The sequence below is a fragment of the Ochotona princeps genome, chromosome 7, assembly GCF_030435755.1.
Source record: "Ochotona princeps isolate mOchPri1 chromosome 7, mOchPri1.hap1, whole genome shotgun sequence".
Taxonomy (NCBI): Eukaryota; Metazoa; Chordata; class Mammalia; order Lagomorpha; family Ochotonidae; genus Ochotona; species Ochotona princeps.
The window spans coordinates 16,595,572-16,615,479 of record NC_080838.1 but is presented as its reverse complement, the minus strand read 5'-3'; the positions used below and the strand labels follow the sequence as shown (position 1 = coordinate 16,615,479).

Sequence of the window (19,908 nt, the reverse complement as noted above, 5' to 3'; positions counted from 1 at the left end):
AGCAATCGAAATGCCCATCAACAGAAGACTGGTTAAGAAAGCTATGGTTTATTTACTCCATGGAATACTACCTAGCTATTTTTAAAAAAAATGCAGTTCTTTGTGGCCAAAACAACCCAACTGGAAACCATCATGCTAAGGGAAATGAGTCAATCCCAAAAGGTCAGATACCACATGTTTGCCTTAATTTAAGTTGAAATGCTGTCAATCTGAAAAATGGTACCTGTAAAATGTAGTATTATTTCAACCTCTAACAACCTGTAACACATGCAACAACATATTGTGATGTAATCAATGAACCATCAATCAATGTGAGGCAGACTGCTCATGATCTACATCAAAAAACTGTAAAACCTAATATATTTTAAGACCCTCTCGGTAATGGGGAGGGAGAGCAGAGAGATCTTCCATCTCCTTAGAATGTGTGAGGATTTCTCTGCACACCCCTCCCAACAGTGTTCTCTGCCTCAATGGGTGTCACATGCTTTGCTAAAGGTATAAACCAGTTTAGACTACCCGAAAATCTGCCAATTTCAGTAAAAATTATGCTTTAACACAATACACTGCCAAACAGTAAAATGAAAATAGACATGAGATAGCTGAATGGTATCCTATAGCCAATTTAAGATGGATAGAAACCAGTTGTATACAAACTAAAATTGAAATGTTAATGGAGTAGTCACAGGATGTGGTTAAGAACTCGTAGTGTCTAACATATCAGTCACTCAATACAATGTAAATTAACCCCATAATGTTGGAAACTGTTGTTGATGTTATGTTATGGCTTTTAATTGGTCAGAATGATATTCTGCCAGCTATGTCTTCAGACCAGAGTTGGTCTCCCCAAGAAACTGTTGAACTGAGCTGGACAATAAGACACTGGACTCTATGCATGGCACATGCTTGCACTGAAAGAAACAAGACTAGATTTGATCTGTAATACTGCAATAAAATGAAATGCAATAAAAATATATGTTTCTAAAAAAAAAAAAAGAGAGAATCCCATAGTCACTTTCACTTCAGCCTAGAAAACCGACCGGAGTCTGAGCACTACTGGGTGTGAAGAAGGGACACTGTATTGCTTTCTTGTCCTCCCCTCCTCTACCCATACTCAGTGCCATACCCGGCAGTAAAGTCACCCAGCCTGCTCTATTCTGCTCCCGCCAGCAGTACAGTCCAAGGCCAAGGTGTGGGACAATCCACTGTATCCTGCAAATGTGCAAATTTGGGGGTATCAGCCCCAGGACTATGCTCATGTACTTTATGTGAACCAGCAGGATTCCCCTTAGCTTCTGGGCCTAACACCAGAAGCAGTGCACACAAAATCTCTGCTCGCACCTGGGAGAGCTGGGTAATAACCCGAGCACACCCACTGTCACCAGGACTGAAACTATTTATTCTAAATGTCACTGTGCCACTGGGATCCACCCTGTGGACAGGGGAAGAACCTACCTGCATTCCACCCCTCTGCACTTACACCATCCAGACTGAAATCTTCTGTATTCCTTGTTGTTACCCTGTAGGACTGGAACAAGGCTGTTGATGTGATAAACCACAACACCAGCGGGACTCTCCTAGCGGCATCTGAGGGAGGGTCCTTATCACATAGTTCTGGAGCCACAGGAAGTGGGGCCACAAGCCCCAGCATCACTCAGGCTTGCCAGTAGCACAAAGAGGCAGCCACCTTGTCTGCCTCATCACCAAGATCAAGGCCCTGGCTACCATATTGACTAGAGAAACCGACACTGAAAACTATGTAGACCAAAGAAAACATACTCAAGGACACCTTTCTTCACCTGAAAGTCAAACTCACAGCCTTACACACTGCAGCAGATTAGAGCATTGTGTTGTTTATAGACACTACTGACACTGACTAACATAAATTACTTGGGAGACTGCAACCCTGGGAACATAGAGAACCAAAGCTAAAACAATAAGCCAATGATATCCTGCGTTCCAGCTAAACCATATACCCTTTCTCCAATAAAACCCACTCCAGGGAAAAGGGATGAATACACTAGATGGGCAGACATGAGAGTAGAGATGCGGGGCACATTAGGAAGCAAGGGAGTATGCCACCTTCAGAAGAATACAGTTATTCTGAACTGAAGGAAATCTACGAAAAAACAGATACAAAATTTAAAACAATGATTGTGAAGAAACTCAGACACAAGAGAAGAGAGATAGATGAAATGAGGAAGTCAATGAGTGACAAAAATGAAAATATTACTAAGCTAGAATTCTTTAATAACAAAATAGAAATCTTGGAGATGAAATCAGTTAAATAAGAAAAGATACATATGACTGAGAACTTCAACAGCAAAATAGACGAAGTGGAGAAAAGAATTTCTGATCTTAAGGACAAGAAGCTTGAAATAATCCAATCGGTCAAAAATAAAAAGGATGAAAAAGTCTATGCAAAATATGGGGGCATCATTAAGGGACCAAATATTTGTATTATAAGTATTCTGAAGAAAAGGAAAGGGGTGTTGAGAACCTGCTAAATGAAATAATACTTGAAGAATTCCTGAATCTTGAAAGACACTTGGTTATCCAAATATAAGAAGCTCAAACACCTCCAAGCCAACTCAACCAAAAAAGGCCTTGAAGGCATAGTGTCATCAAATTGTCAAAAGTTTAAAGACAAGGAAAGACGTAAAGTGTCAGGTTATACATAAAGGAAAAGCAATTAGGTTAATATTCGACTTCTCAGAGGAAATCCCATAGGCCAGAAGACAGTATGAGGATATATACAAGGTCTTAAAAGAAAATAAACTTGCAACCAAGAATATTATATCCAGTGAAGCTATCATAAGTCAAGTAGAGATAAAGTATTTTCCAAATAAATAAAAACTGAAAGCATTCACCACTGCCAGGCCAGCCGTATAAGAAACTTTGAAGAGTGTCCTGCATTGGAAATAAACATGAAACACATGTTACCACAAACTTGACTAACAGAATAGGTAGAATCAAGCCTTAGTTCTTATTTATCGATATTAACCTTTAATATAAATGGGTTAAAATCACCAACTAGAAGACTTGGGTTGGCTGATATGTATATCTAGATGGAGAGAGAGAGAGAGAGAATTATATCTATCTATATATATACAGTTAATATCAATATACTGTCCACAAGAAACATACTTTACAAAGATACACACAGACTGAACATGAAGGGTTAGGTAATGATACACCAGGCAAATGGAAATCAAAAGTAAGTAGACACAGTTATCCTGATATCAGATAAAACAAAGTTCAAATCAAAAACTGTAAAAAGAGATAAGAAAAGACATATTTAGAAAAACACAAAGGTTCAATTCAGCAAGAAGAAAATACTATCAAATGTAAAGGGAAAGACAACAAATACTATTAGATGTAAAAGGAAAGACAGACTCCAGTATAATTACAGTGATTTGAACATTTCAATATTATCAATAGATCATGCAGACAGAAAAACCAATAAAAGTAATTCAGACATGAAACAAACTATCAAGTAAATGAGCCTAACAGACTCTTGCAGGACATTTCACTGAAAAGCTATAAACACACATTTTTCCCATCAGCACATGGAACATTTTCTAGGACAGATCACATATTGGGCCACAAACCAAGTCTCAGTAAATTTTTTAAAAATTATACCATGGGGCCCGGCGGCGTGGCCTAGCGGCTAAAGTCCTCGCCTTGAACGCCCCGGGATCCCATATGGGCGCCGGTTCTAATCCCGGCAGCTCCACTTCCCATCCAGCTCCCTGCTTGTGGCCTGGGAAAGCAGTTGAGGACGGCCCAATGCATTGGGACCCTGCACCCGCGTGGGAGACCCGGAAGAGGTTCCAGGTTCCCGGCTTCGGATCGGTGCACATTGGCCCGTTGCGGCTCACTTGGGGAGTGAATCATCGGACGGAAGATCTTCCTCTCTGTCTCTCCTCCTCTGTGTATATCTGGCTGTAATAAAATGAATAAAATCTTTAAAAAAAATTATACCATGTATCTTCTCAAACTATAAAGGAATAGAACTAGAAACCAATAAGAACAAAAAACAAAACTTGGAAATTAAGCAGCATGTGACTGAATCATCAGTGGGTCATTGAACAAATGAAAAAGGAAACCAAAAACTATCTTGAAACAAATTACAATGAAAAAATTATCAAAACCTGTGGGGTACAACAAAAGCCTTTCATCAAGGAATATCCAGGCCCTAACAGATCTACCACTGAAATCTACAAAACATTCAAAGAGAAGAATCTTCAAACTATTCCCAAACACTGAACACGAAAGAACTCTGCCAAACTCTTTTCATGAGGTCAGCAATATTTTGATACCAAAACCAAAGACACGACAGCAAAAATTACACACCTGTGTTCCTAATAGACATAGAGGCAAAGACTCTCAAGAAGACATTAGCAAATCAAATCCAAAACCACATCAAAAAGATGTCACGGTCAGGTGGGATTTATCCCAGAAATGCAAGGGTGGTTCAACATTCACAAATCAATAAAAGTTATAAATCACATCAATAGAAAGTAATAACAAAAATCATATTGTCATCTCAAGGTTTGTAGAGAAAACAATTGGTGAAATTAAATTAAATACCCATTCATGATTTTAAAAACCTTCATAAACTGATATGTAGGAAACACTGCCCAAAATTGTAAAGGATACGCATCACAACCAATAGCCAGTATCACAGTGAATGGGAAAAAGCTGAAAACATTTCCTTTCCAATCTAGAACAATGACAAGGACATCCATTTTTGCCTTTTATTCAATATAGTATTGCAAGCTTTTTTTTAAGATTTATTCATTTTATTACAGCCAGATATACACAGAGGAGGAGAGACAGAGAGGAAGAGCTTCCATCTGATGATTCACTCCCCAAGTGAGCCGCAACGGGCCAATGCGCACCGATCTGAAGCCGGGAACCTGGAACCTCTTCCGGGTCTCCCACGCGGGTGCAGGGTCCCAATGCATTGGGCCGTCCTCAACTGCCTTCCCAGGCCACAAGCAGGGAGCTGGATGAGAAGTGGAGCTGCCGGGATTAGAACCGGCGCCCATATGGGATCCCGGGGCTCTCAAGGCGAGGACTTTAGCCGATAGTACTGCAAGTTCTAACAAGAGCAATTAGAGGAGAAAAAAATGAAGGGCATCAAAATTGGAAAAGACAAAGTCAAATTATGTATGTTGTACATGGAAAAAACTAAACCCTCCACTAACAATGTTAGAATTTATAAACCGGGAGTCCAGGTAAGTCTGCTCAGAGGCACGGATGTCTGGATCCTAGCTCCCCGTCCACTGCTGCCACGCGGTGGGAAAATCCTGAGCTTGCCCAAGCCCAAGGTCCGAAAATTTCCTCCATCCACAGTGATCATGTTGTGGATGGAACTTGGACAGCTCTGGGTATGCTTAGGACCATGGCTCTACCCACCACTGCCATGTTGGTGGGCAGAGTCCAGGTAAGTCTGGGCAGAGGTGTAGGTGTCTGGATCTTTCAGTCACAAAGCTATGGCTGGGAGAATCCGCGCCAGGCCAGGCTTCCTGCTGGGGAATCCTAGTTCCCCATTCACCACTGGCATACAGTGGGCAAATCCTAAGCTTGTGGGTGGCCAGAGTGCCAACAGTGCTGGGCTTTGCCCACTGGCCACCTGGTGATGAACTCTGGGGTCTTGGGAAATGGAATTACAGCCTAGTGACATTCACGGATAGGGCCACTGTACATGTATGTCAGGAATGAATCCTGAGGAATATCCAACAACAGGGCTACTATACTTGCAAGTAAGCGAGGGGACTGAGACCTGGCAGTTTGAATGGGAGAGACCAGAAGATCTGTATGGGACAGACCAAATCACCAGCCCACATGGGAGTTCTGAGCAGAGCTTATCAGCTTGGAATATTGCTAACCACCACATGCCAGTCCATATGAAAGTTATGGCTGGGGGCCTGTCTAGTAGGACTAGAACCCACTACCTTACTGAATATTGGAATAGGTGACAGGTCACATTAGGCAGGGCCATGACACTAACCAGCACATGAGATAACCAGCTTCAGGGGCACAGTCTGGCAGGAGGGATATGTGGGCCAAACGCTATGGAAATACAAGTCCCACTGGTTAGCTCAAGAGTTAGGCTGGTGATAGGCTGAGCTAGGTGTGACCATGGAACCTGCCAACACTCATGGGTACAGGGGCTGAGAACAGTTGGGGCAGATCCAGGCTGTAGCACATGCATGTGCATCCTAAAACAGGATGTGAAGCAGGCTAGGCTGCAACATTCACCAGCTCATACTAGGCCAAGATGGAGGAGCAGGCTAAGCTAAGCAAGGGCCTAGCATCTGCTGGCATGTGTGAGATCTGGGTCTGGGAGTGGGCCAAGTGGGGGAATTTGGGAAATTCCCCTAGTGGGTCATAGCTCCTACTGGTGAGCAAGTGGTCCAGGCCTGGGGGTCAGGCAAGCTGGGCAAGGTAGCTCCATCTGTTGGCAAATGTGTGGGTTGGTTTTGGAAGGGGCAGACTGGGCAGGGCTGAGCAAACCTTAGCTCATTGGCAAGTGCAGAAACCAGTTTGGAGTGCAGGTTATGCTGGGCTAGGCTGTCACTCCTACCAGTTTGCATGAGCCAGGGATGTGAGCAGACTGAGCAGAGCCAGGTTTCAGCACCCATCAGCGACAGCTGGGATAGAGGGCATTCTGAGTCAGGGCAGGTTACAGCATCCAAATATCCAAAGGCAAAGGCCAAGACAGGGGAGGGATTATGCCAAACTGTGTCAGAGCAACCACTGGCACACATGTGATCTATGGCTGAGAACAGGCCTGGTTGGGAAGCAAAAGGGATGTCCTGGCTGGGTTGGGGTTCCCACCGGTGAGTGCGAGGGCTAAAGTGGATGTTGCTATCTGGTCTGGACATGGTTGCAATATCCCTTGGCATAAGTGTAGAATGGATCTGGGGTGTGCCAGACTGGGGTAGACTCTAGCACCAACTTGTGTTCAAGAGAACCAGAGTAGGTGCTGGTTGGGCTGGACTAGGTCTCTGCCCCTGTGGAGCCATATGTGAGCAGTGTCTAGGTATGGACCAGGTTTGGCTTGGCTGTAATACTCAACAGTAAGAACTGGAATGGGTGAAGGCTGGTCAGGAAAGGCCACTGTTCCTGCTAGGACAGGAGGTGGACTAAGTAGGGTTGGCCCATGGACCCACCACTGGGTGCGAAATCTGGTATTGGTAGAGGTTCTGAGGGAGGAGCTTGGGAAACTTCTCTGTCAGGACACAGTCTCTGCAGTCAAGCGCAAGAACCACCATAGGAAGCAGCCCAGACCAGGCCAGGTAATGGTATCCAGCAGCATACATTTGGCTCAGGATGGGGGTGAATCAAGCTGGGCCAGTTCATATCACCTGCTGGCAAATCCGAGCACCAGAATGGAGTGTGTGTCAGGCCAGGTTGGGCCACAACACAAGCGAGTTCACATGAGGGCCAGGTCAGGAAGTCAGCTCGGCTGGGTTGGGCTGTAGTCCTCACCAGTGTGAGCTAGAACTGGGGGTGGGCTGGGCCTGACCAAGCTACAGCACCCACTGGCAAATGCCAAGGTGAGGCAGGCCATGCCAGACTGGGCCGCAGCACCCAACCAGTACATGTGAAAACCAGGGAGGGAGGGTATGGAAGATTTCTCTGCACACCCCTCCTAAACATGCTCACCTAAACTGTTGACAAATATCCTGTTAGAATTATAGAGTTAGACCACCCGAAAAACAGCCAGGTTCAGCGAAATCATGCTTCAATGCTATAAACTGCTAAAGACTAAAATTAAAATAGGCATGAGACAGCTGAATAGCAATCTAAGCCATTTTAACGTGAATAGAATACGGTTGAATGTAAACCAAAATTGAAATGTCTATGAAGAAGTCACAGGTTGTGGTTGAGAACCTGCATTTTCCTATTAACATATTGGTTAATCAATACCATGTCAATTAATGCCATAATGTTGTAAATGGTTGGAAATATTATGTTGGGACTTTAATTGATTGGAATGATACTCTGCCGGCTCTACCTTCAGACCAGAGATGGTCTCACCAAGAAACCATTGAACTTACCAAGACAATAAGATGCTGGACTTCATGCTTGGTAAATACCTCCAATGAAAGAATGTCAACTGAATTTGAACTATGGAAATGCAACAAGGTGGAGCAATCCACCGTGGGGGGAGGGTTTTGGGAGGGGCGGGGGGAATCCCAGCGCATAAAAAAATGTATCATATAATGCAATGTAATTGGTTTTAAAAAAAGGAAATGCAATAAAAATATATGTTAAAAAAAAGGTAGCTTGTATTATACAAAGTATTAACTCAGAAAGAGAAATCAAGAAAGAAATACATTTCACAATAGCCAGCCCACACACACACACACACACACATCAAATATTTAGGAATAAATTGAACCAAAGAAATGAAAGGTCTCTACAAGAAAAAATAGCAAACATTGGTGAAAATCATCAATTACACACAAAAAATATAAAAATATTCCCTATTTATGGATCAGAAGAGAATCATTAAAACGTCTACACTACAATCTTCAGATTCAGTGAAATCCCTATCAAAATAGCAATGACATTCTTTGTAGAATTAAAAAAAAAAAAACCTAAAATTTATATGGAATCACAAAGGACCCAGATTAGCCAAGGCAATCGCGAACAAGCAAAATCAAACTTTACTACAAAGCTATAGTCATTAGAACAGCATGACACTAGCACAAAAACCAATAAGTAAATCAACCAAATGGCACAGAGGACCCAGAATTTAATTCATATAAATAGAGTGAACTGATTTTAACAAAAATGTTCAGGCCATGCAGTGGAGTAAGGATAATTTGCTAGTAAAATGATACTTATATATGTAGAAGAATGCGAGTTATGCTTCTCACCATATATAAAAATCAACTCAAGATGGATCAAAGACCAAAATGTAAGACTTCAACTATAAAGTTGTTGAAAGAAAATGTATGGGAAAATGTATGGGAAATACTCCAAAACATTGGTGTATTGGATATTTTCTTGGATAAGACCCACAAAGCATAGACAACAAAAGCAAAACTAAACAAATGTGACTATATGAAATCCATAAGCTTTTTTACAGCAAAGGAAATGATCAGTAGAGTGAAGACATATCCAACAGAATAGGAAAAATATTTACAAACCTCTTATAAAAGAAAAGCTTAATATCACAAGTATCAGCAACTTAAACTCAACAACCACTTCAGATGAAAAATTTGCAAAAAAAAGACTTGAATAGTTCTCAGATGGAAGAAATACAAACAGCCAACAAATACATGAAAAATATTCAACATCACTAGCCATCAGTAAATGCAAATCAAAACCACAATGGAATACTGTCTTACACCTGCCCAATAGCTTAAAATCTAAAACACAGAAAGTAATGAAATTGGTGAAAAAGGAACACTTACACACTGTTGATGGGAATGGAAATTAGTGTGGAAAACAGTATGAGGATTCCTTTAAAAACTACAGACTTGCCTAATGATTCAGCAATCCCACTACTATACATATATCCGAAAGACCTGAACACACTGAATCAGAAGTACCTGTACCACCATGATCACAGTAGCACTGTTCACAACAGTCAAAATCTGGAATCACCCAAGATGTCCATCATCAGATGAAAGGATAAAGAAAATGCAATTTTTGTTTACAATGGAATATTATCCAGCTATTTTAAAAAGAGTGAAATTCTACAATTTGCAGAAAAATGGACTCTACTGGAGGACATCATATTGACTGAAATCACCCAAACCCATAAATTCTGCATGTTCTCCCTGCATGCAGCTCCCTGCATGTGGGAGTTAAAATTTTAAAAAAGCAAGCAAGCAAACTGGCCTATATGTATCCATATTATCACAAATACAATTTGTATGAAACTTTGTTTTATACCTTTGTCAAATAAAAATTTAAAAATGTTACATTAGTATAGTTGCAATGATATTTGATTACTTTAAATTTACTATGTTGAACAAAATGGTCATTTTTCCAATTATTATTTATAGCTTCTATATATATTCCCACTAATGTCTTTCTGTTCCTTACTTGTTAAACTCCTTATCCAGTGAAGTATTAAGCCTTTTTATTGCAGTGTAAATTTAAAATATTATATTAAAAAATAAAGAGAGAGAGAAGCAGGGAAAAGGGTGGGAGGGAGGTCGGGGATATCATCATATACTCAGAATTACAACTACACATCACATTGAATCTGCTGAAAACTAATTAAAAGTTAAAATTTATAGAAGGAAGCTGTCCTTTACAGCCAACAGAACGTGCGACTCAACAGCCAGATGAAAGAAACGGGAATATTGTGAAGACAGATGGTAAGCAAAGCAGTAAGAATCAGATCAGGCCAACAACGAGCAGCGGGGACTGAAATGCTTTTTCACAACTCTACCACCCATGGTGACATAACTTTACTTTCCCATAAGGGAACAGTGATGGTAAGCCAACAATTTTTCTCCAACTGTACATGTGGCTCTGAAGAGACCTTAAAATTTGTGTTGCTGAATAGACATTAGCAAAAGGAAATGTTCTGGGACCTCAGAACCAAGCTTTAAAGACTGGCAACCTGAGCCTCCTCCCTCTTGGAGCTCAATCACACTGTTGTGATAAAGTAGAAGTCAAACTATGGCCTGATTAAAGGCTTATGTGGAGACAGCATTATAGTAAGAGGCCATCCTGGCCATCCTGAATGCAGCTGGATGCAAGACCCTAAATTAAACCTGCAGAAGATCTATCTAGCTGAGCCCAGCCAACTAGCAGAATCATAACAACAAACTGTAATTTTGGGTCACACGATATGGAATGATTTGTTTTGCAGCAATAGATCATATAAGAATTAAATCCCTCTATGCTTACCTTATGTAAAAAAGGTATATATATATAATATATGTTATATATTAACTATTTATAAAGCAACATCAAGGAAAAGTTAAGCCCTTAAATTGGCTAAATGAAGCTCAACTGGGAGACTTTTATATCAAAATCTGGAGTTTTCTAGGGCCATCTTGTCCACAGGAAGGGAGAGCTTACTAGAGAATGATGCCGACACAGATGAAACCAGTGCTAAAGGGTTTCACTTGCTTATCTTCCTTGCTCCAGTCTAAGTCTATACCAATCTCTGGCTGCATGAGCCAGTACATGTCCTCATTTCTTTATTTTTGAGCTGGGGTTCCTATAGCTAGCAACTGAAGGAATCAAGAGTGAACACTAACAGAGATCTAGAAATGTGGTTTCTAGACATATAAATTTAAAAAAAAAAAACTGCAGGTTCAGAGAGCTGCAATCAGCACTGGGGGCGGCGGGAAGGCGGGGGCGGGAGATGACAATACAACATGCTTGGTATTCTGACACAAGATTTCTGGCCCTGGGATCCTGAGTGAAGGAGTGCGGGTTGCATCCCAACCCAAAAGGTCCCTGCCCAGGAAGGGTGAGGCAAGGGCTGAAATCAGCACGCATTTCAAGTGCCCTCTGGAGCAGGAGGTGTCTGTTTACAATGAAGCAACATCTCTTACTAACTTGCACTAGTTATGATACATCCTGCTGAGAGCCTCAGTGGTCTCCAGAGGCACTGGGACAAGGTCAAGGTTTTTGTTCTCATAAAAGTCAAATACGTTATCATTTAGGGAATGCAGAAAAAACAACAGAGGAATACGTATATTCCATAAAGTACAAATCCAACAGCACTGCCTATCCATTACCATTCAGGCAGCTTCAGGGTCCTGGCTCATAGCCTGGCTCCAGCTGTCCCAGAGTTTTCAGGACAAGCATTAAGAACTGCCTTCAGCCAGAATCTAGAAGAGAGTAGCCGTGAGGGTTTACTCCTTGTCAACCACAGAGCGGCTTCACAGGAGAGAGTGACACCTGCAGGAAGTAGGCGTGGTCACACTCGCCCAGCATCATCCATTCATCTGCTCATTTTGCTTTCTGTTTTCAACAGGGTCCCTATTCTCGACTTATCCCCTGTGGAAATCCAGATGTGACCTCCAGCACAGCTCTGTTCTCAGCCCAGGAGGAAGCATCCCATGGCCCGCCCGGGACATGCTACAGTCTCACTACATGGAGTGACTGAGATGGATAGATGGTCCGTCCTGACCTATTCATGTATGAAGCTATTATCCAACATGGATTTCCTAAAAAAATGAGGAGATGTGTGTTCAAAAGGCCAGAAACAGTCTTGGGCAGGAAGCTCCCTTTTCCATCCAAATGCAATACTGCCCCAATAAAGTAAGTTTCTATCACTGGAAAGAAATAAAATCATCTCAGAGCACTATCCTCCACCTCATGACTCCCCCTCCTTTTCAATAACACATCTGGGGGTTCAGGCCTTTTAGCTTTCTGTTGGGACATCTGCAGCCCGTATCAGAGGATTCAAGATCCAGCTGTACTCTCAATTCCAGCTCCATGCTATGCAGACCCCTGGAGACACAGCAGGTGGTTATCAAGTAGTAGGGTCTCTTCCATCCACGTTAGAGACCTGGATTGAATCCTTAGATCCCAGGCTTCGGTCCCTGGGGCATTGAAAGTATTTGGGTAGTGATCCAAAAGATGGGAGATCTCTGTCTGCCTCTCAAATAAATAAAAATCTAAAAATAATGTTTCAATAACCCTTTATCAATTTGACAACAACTACATAGATGGAATATATAAAGTCATACCATTTGGGGAGTGTTGGGAAGTGAGATAGTGGGAGGCTAATTCTGCACACTGTCCACACAGAATATATTTTTTGGTGTAGTATATATTATGATATGAAACCAAGTTGGTGATTTGCAGTGTCCCAAGCCCTTGATAGTATCTGTAGTTTTGGCTTTAGCCTATGATAAAATGTCAAATTTACCTGAATCCTCTGGAGACTATAATAGTCAGCAGAATTCCATCATTAAACGATGCCCCTTTTTTATTAGCACCCAATATTTTGGTATCACTTTACTCACTCATGTAGGAGGCACACAGAACATGCCATTGTTTCACCCACTCAGCGCATGTCATTGGCCCCTCCACGCCTGTTCAAGGTATCTCTCCAGCTTCTGGAAGATGGTAGGATATCAGGTGGATATTTTATTCATCGTTTCAGTAAACTTCATTCCTACTGCGGGCATCTCCACAGCCCACTACCAGCCTCCCTTGGAAATTCCATAGGGGCTTCCACGATCCCATCTGCTACACTGTGATATCCTCATGTGAACTCGGCAGGATTCTCTTTTTCTTGACCATTCACTGTGCCAATGGCTACTGTCTGCAACTCTGTAGATGTCCAAACACTAGCTTGTACTACAGAACTAAGTTCTTCCACTCTTGTACGCTCAGCTCTGCTGATCACATGAACTTGCCTTTGTATTATTTGGGTTTCTACTGGCAAAGAGTAACAAATTTTTTATCCTAACATTAACTGCCATACAGGAGCCCTCAAGGAAACACCTGGAAGCTTGTTCTGTTTTAGCGGAAGGAGTCACACGGTTCTGACTATTCAGTAACAAAGGCTGACTACTTGTTAATACTCAGATACGTTACAATAACTCCCCAGACACACCTCTCTTGACACGGACGCCTTTATTTCAGAATTCTAATGTGAAGTGACCTCTTTATTACAATTTCTTTCTGATATTTCTGATAACATAACAGGCAATTAATATTTTAATAGGATCTGATTCTGGTAGATTATGTGCGGCAGTTTTCCCAAACCAGCTCTGTATCCTCAAGATAGGGAATGGTCTCAAGTACAAAAATCCTAGTGGTTGCCACAAGGTGGCAGTGTTACATTTTAATCAAAGCCTCTAATCTGCATGTATTCCAGGATCAAAAACATCACACATCCTGTGACTGTGATAAAATTGCAAGTTCTCAGAATTTGCAGTAGTAATCTTAATATATTATAAGCCGTTTGTGAACTAGCCCCTCAAGGTGCCATGCCTCCTTTTCACTGGTTGGCTCCCTAAAGGTGAATATTTTACTATTAATAGGATACCTCTGATGGCCCAATTAATATTGATATTTCACTTACTGAGGCAATCTCTGAATCTTTTTTTTTAAGATTTATTTATTTTTATTGGAAAGGCAGATATACAGAGAAGAGGAAAGACAGAGAGGAAGATCTTCTGTCTGATGGTTCACTCCCCAAGCAGCCACAACGGCTGGAGCCGAGTCAATACGAAGCCAGCAGCCAGGAACCTCTTCTGGGTCTCCCACACAGGGTGCAGGGTCCCAAGGCCTTAGGCTGTCCTCGACTGCCTTCCCAGGCCACAGGCAGGGAGCTGGATGGGAAGCGGGGCTGCCGGGATTAGAACTGGCACCCATATGGAATCCCAGGGCGTTCAATAAAATAAATCTTTTATTCAAGCCGAGGACTTTAACCACTATGCTATCGCGCCGGGCCCAAGCTCTGAATCTTAGCTATACCTATTAACCATATGCACCACTATCACTCAAATCTTTGTTGGATTTTCCTTGCAAAGGGAGACACATCATGATAGCATCACCAATTACCTTAGCGAAGCTGTGGCAATGGGTTGAAGAGGTCAGACACCCGAAGAGAAGCACCTTAAACACACACTGTACTTCTTTTCTTGTACAAACAAATGGCGCTTTTCTCTGAATAAGAACAAGAATATCTCACTAGCCTAATCGATCGCAACAACCCAGTCACATGTGGTTGTATAGCTTGATGTTTGTATCAGACACAACACATTCTTGTTTAACACACAGCTATCTTGTGTAAATAACTCAGCAGCCAACAGTTATCTCCAAGAGCCTTTCCCTTTTCCCCTAGGCCAAACAGGATGGATACAGGGCATTAGTGAAGATTAGCATTTCTACTCCCATAATTCTTAATGATTTTCTATGCCCTTTCAGAATTTCACACTACCGGGAATTTGCTACCAAGAAGGGTTTGGACAAATCTGAGTTTCCATTTTTGGATAGCTAATTAAAAATAAGGCGCAGAGGCATTGTCTCTAAGATAATCTGGCTTTAAGCTGCTAATGACAAGCACCTGCATCACACCCATTTTAAGTATGCATTCAGGCAAAAACAAGAATCGAATTCCACCCCCCACCCACACCCCTTATTCTCCCATCTGCAGCTCCATGGTGATTCTGACGCTATCTGTTAGAACATGTTCACGCACCCAAACTTCAGCTTTCACGCTTCTTAGCCTTGCCTTTTCATTCGTCAGTCAGTACTGTGGGATGCTCTGTAACCATTCAATAATACCCCCAAAGCTTTCTATTATCTGCTGCCACTCAACAGTATGTTAAACAACCTTGTACACCTACTCCACTTCCAAAGGGTCGAATGAGCATCGATTCTCCCTCAAGTTCAGCTTGTTTCCCAGAACACTGACAGGTGAGTGAAAAATCACTACATAGTGTTAAACACAACCACAGATTTAATCAACTACCAAGTGAAAATACTAGAAATTAATTATATCTTTGCTGAACATTTAGACATTTTATTATTGTTATTCCCTAGGAAAACAACTATTTACATGCCCCAGGTGTAGGCAACCATCTAGGTTGCCTTGCACCTAAGCAAGTGTTACACTCCTGGGAGAAAAGCAGCTAAACCTGGCAGGCATCCTGGACCTGGTTAGTACCAAAGTTGTGTTAACTAGACCCGTGTGCCAGCACAGTTCCCTACTATACTTTGGTTTTTTAAAAAATACATGGACAAGGAAGGGAATGCTGGGCTAGGACGAACCACTCTGGCTCCTAGACAAGGTTACGACACACACCAGCATTTGTGTGGGCCAGGTCTAGGAGCAGGTTGGCCAGGGCGAGGCTGCAGCACTAGCTGTCACCCAGGAGAGCCATGACATGGCACGGGCTGTGCCCAGCTGGTCTAGGCTGCAACATCCACCGGGGAGAGCTGAAATTACAGGTGGGCACCCACCAGTACCTGCAAAATCCTGGACTGGTAGTGAGGCTGGTAGGGAAACTTCAGAAACTTTCTTGCTAGGCTGATGAGTACAAGAGCCCAGAGATGGCAGTGGACTCGGCTGAGCAAGGCTGCAGCACCCACTGGCATGCATGCAGGCTGGGTCTGAGGGTAGGTCGGCTAGGCTGAGCTGCAGCACCCATGGCTGTGCATGAGAGCCAGATGGGATGCGGGACTGACTACACTAGTCCACAGCACATGCAAAAATCAGGGCTGGTGGTGGGCCTGGTGGGGTTATTGGGAGTCACCCTGACTAAGCCACAGCACCTGCTGGTATGCATGAAGACCAGGCCTGTGGCAGGATGGGCAAGCTGGACTAGACCACAGCACCCATTTGTTCACATGGGAGATGGAACTGGGGGCAAAACTGAGCAGTCAGCTACACCCAGATGTGTGTACAGTCTGGTATAGGAAAAGGGCTAGACCTGATGCTGCACTGTCTGGCACACAGAAATCAAGTCTGAGGTCACCCTAGGTGAGGTTTCTTGGGGAACTCCCCAATCAGACCACTGGACTCAAACCTTGGCCACAGGGAAAAATCACAATGTAAGTGGTCTGACTTTGGAGTGCATGTACCAAGACTGGGCCTCCACAGCTTCTGGTCTATTTAGTGGACAACGTGTGCAAATGCACATGGGCTACATGACAGCCAGCTCATCGAGGCCAGAGGAGGATCTTGAGTGCCTTGTCAGAGGATACAAAGCAGAAGAGGTTGGGCCACTCTCCTGGCTGAGCTTTGCAACACGTTCTTGGACCTGTGGGTGCACTAAAGTAAACCTGATCAGCCAACAGACCTTGAAAAGATTTTCTCAACCCTGGGGAAACAAAGCTGATGATGTCTCAGAACTATCAAAACCACTCAAGTAACACTCTTAGAACACTCTTCCCCACATCGGGGTCTATAAGGTTTCATCAAATGACCATTTCCCAGCCTTGAAAAGTCTGGCAAAATTTGACAGCAAGGAACAGCTCCTGTCCATTCCTCCCCTGCGGACACAGGAGAAACAAAACGAAAACATTTGTCCCACCCATCTTCCTCCATACCTTGACCCTTCCTAACCTAATTGGAGACTCACATGGGCATGCATCCCTCTCAACTATTTAAACAATGTTAAAAATAAAAATAAACAGCTATTCACAAGGCATTTTGACAGCCATTTCCATCATGTTTACAGTGTACTAGATATTACTTGTAATCTATTGATGCTTTGAAGTAGAGGAAGATGTCTATAGGCTACATGCAAATAGGATGTCATCTTATACAAGTTCTTTATACAAGAACTTGGGATCTGTAGGAAATCTTGGAACTCCATGTGCAGTGACCCTTGTCTCTGATAAGTTTGTTGGTTTTCCCATTTCACACAAGAATATAACACTGATTCTGAAGTCCTTTACAGATCAAACACTGCCGCCACCACCCAGCAGTGACGACACTAAAACACTGAGTCATACTCTTGGGGGTCTGGGAAAAGCTGGCAACCGGACCCTTCACTGCCAAAAGCAGCTGTGTTTAAAACCTTATCTCCGCTCCGCTGTCCCCATTGGTCTAAGCTTTCCTCTGCCGCTTCTCCAGCCCTCTTTCCGCCACCCTTCTTCCCATATTTCTTCCCGTACTTTCAGCTGCATTTCTCGGTTCTTGGCCCCGTCTCTCCGTCCTGCTTTTGCTGCTTCTGTCTGTATCCCTCTTCTCTACTTTCTCTCTGGCACCCTTCCTCCTGCCCGTTCTTCTCCCTCGTCCGGTATCCACCAGTCTTTCAGTCCATCTGTCTGTCCCAATCTCTCTGCCTAGTTTTTGCCGGCTACTTTTATAGAGAGCATTAGCCTATCCCTGTGACTTCCTGTTTACCTGCTGGCGAGACCAGCTCCTCCTCCTGGCCCTGGGCCAGCTGCCATCTTGTGGTGGCCCCTCCTATTCCAGCTTTCCTATTCTGGGGAGCAGCTTCAGCACCCCCCTCCCCACAAAATACCAAACTGCAACAAGTCTTTGATGAGTCATCAAACCACACAATTCTTCCCATTAAGTCATTTTTTTTAAGACTCATTTTATTTTTATTGGAAAGTCAGATACACAGAGAGGAGAGATAGAGAGGAAGATCTTCCAATGATTTACTCCCCAAGTGAGCGCAACGGCTGGCACTGTGCCAATCCGAAGCCAGAAGCCAGGAACCTCTTCCAGGTCTCCCACTAGGTGCAGAATCCCAAGGCTCTGAGCCGTCCTCGACTGCTTTTCCAGGCCACAATCAGGGAGCTGGATGGGAAGTGGAGCTGCTGGGATTAGGACCGGCGCCCATATGGGATCCCGGTGCATTTAAGGCAAGGACTTTAGCCGCTAGGCCACGCTGCCGGGCCCCCATTAAGCCATTTCTAAGTCTCACAAATACAAACATTACAGAGCTGCCTCAGGGCATAACTAGATTTCAGGTTAGCCTGAGACTTAGAGACATGGATGAAGGTCTGGCCTTTTCATCATGCTAAATTTAACACTCAAAAGATCATGTAGCCAGCCACATGGAAGAAAAATACAAAAGAAAATAAGAGAGATGGTTATCTTCCACAAGAAACAAGATAGTTTTCCTGTCTCTACCAGTTCAGGCAATCCATTAGTAGAAAAGAAAAGAGAGGATCTGTACATGCACAAGAAATTACGAGGTAGATGGACTCGCCTCCCAACCCATGCAGCACCGCCGATCTCTCAGTCTTTTACCACAGAGAAGAACATTCCTGTCTCTTGGGAGTAAACACAGACCAAAGTTGGTCAACAGGCAACACGAAGCCAAGAAGGATCTCCTCTCTGCACTGCCTACCCGCTCACTACGGCAACTGGAAAACATCAACTGCATACAGAAAGATCACACCATATTGTGCAAAGCTTTGTTTAACAACAGGAAGACTCTCGACACAAAAAGTCCATGCTTCCAACTGACTGTGCATTTTGCTTCTCTGAATATTTTTATGTACAATAAGGAAAATTCAATGAGCTCTAAAGTCCCTTGAACATCTAACAGTCTACGCGCTTACCATTTACAGTATACATCCAGACATCATTACTAAGTTCATTGTCGGTTATTTTTGCTGTGTAAGGATGAAGGCTTCCGCATCTTTGTTCCCATTTGTGTTAATGGCAGGCAAAGGGAAGATGCATGCATGCGCTTGCATGGGTCATTTTGAATGTATATTGAAGTATAAACAAGATACTAGTGATGGTTGCTCTTGATCAAGGAGACTGAGGGGCCAGGAGCCTTGCGCAGGCAGAGGGACTTAGTCCTTTGTGCTTGTAGTCTAACTCCATCTTATTCTTTCTCCTTGAGCCATACCTGCCTTCAGACTGTCCAACATTTCAGCTGCACAAGCTTCCTCCTGGCCTCTGGTACCTGGCACACTGCTCCTCCAAGACCCTCCCCGCGCTCTCCCTTACCTCATTCATAGGCTCCCGTGTCACCTGTAACTGAGACGGCTCTGCCCTCACTGTACCCCATTACTTGCCCCTCTCAAACCCTAGGGTCCCTGAATTCTCTTGGTACTTAGCACGGCTTGGCATACCCACAATTTGCCTACATATGCTGACTTCCTTTTGGAACACTGCCTGGTGCATTCACAGGCAATTCACACATAATAAAGGCTTGAGTTCTTAAAGAAATCATGTAAGCTTTTTTTTTTTCAGCAAAAAGCAGCTAAGCTGCAACTCCCTGATGAATTAACCGCTAAGTAAGTATTCCCGTGAGATAAAGTCTGAATTTCTTTTCTTGAAACACAGGATTCTTCTTACCCTAAATTCTTGTCGTCCATGACGTGTACCCATACATAGCTACCTCACAAAGCTGAGATTAAAGGTCAGGTGAAGGCTCTTTAGTAACCGGGGCGCTACAAAGGCTTCCAGAACACGCGGTTTCCCGGTGCGAACCAGGCCCGAGGAAGGCCACGCCAACGCCTGGCGGGCCTGCG

The 19,908-nt window shown here is 43.3% G+C and overlaps 1 protein-coding gene across 1 annotated transcript in view; it reads right to left on the bottom strand.

The window, feature by feature from the left end:
- Nucleotides 1-19,877, bottom strand: part of MGAT4D (MGAT4 family member D) — a 62,885-nt gene extending 43,008 nt beyond the window's left edge. Inside the window, exon 1 of the mRNA XM_058666829.1 lies at nucleotides 19,733-19,877. The gene's annotated coding sequence lies outside the window, so the exon portion shown is untranslated. The remainder of the gene's footprint in view (nucleotides 1-19,732) is intronic.
- Nucleotides 19,878-19,908: the final 31 nt, after the last annotated feature.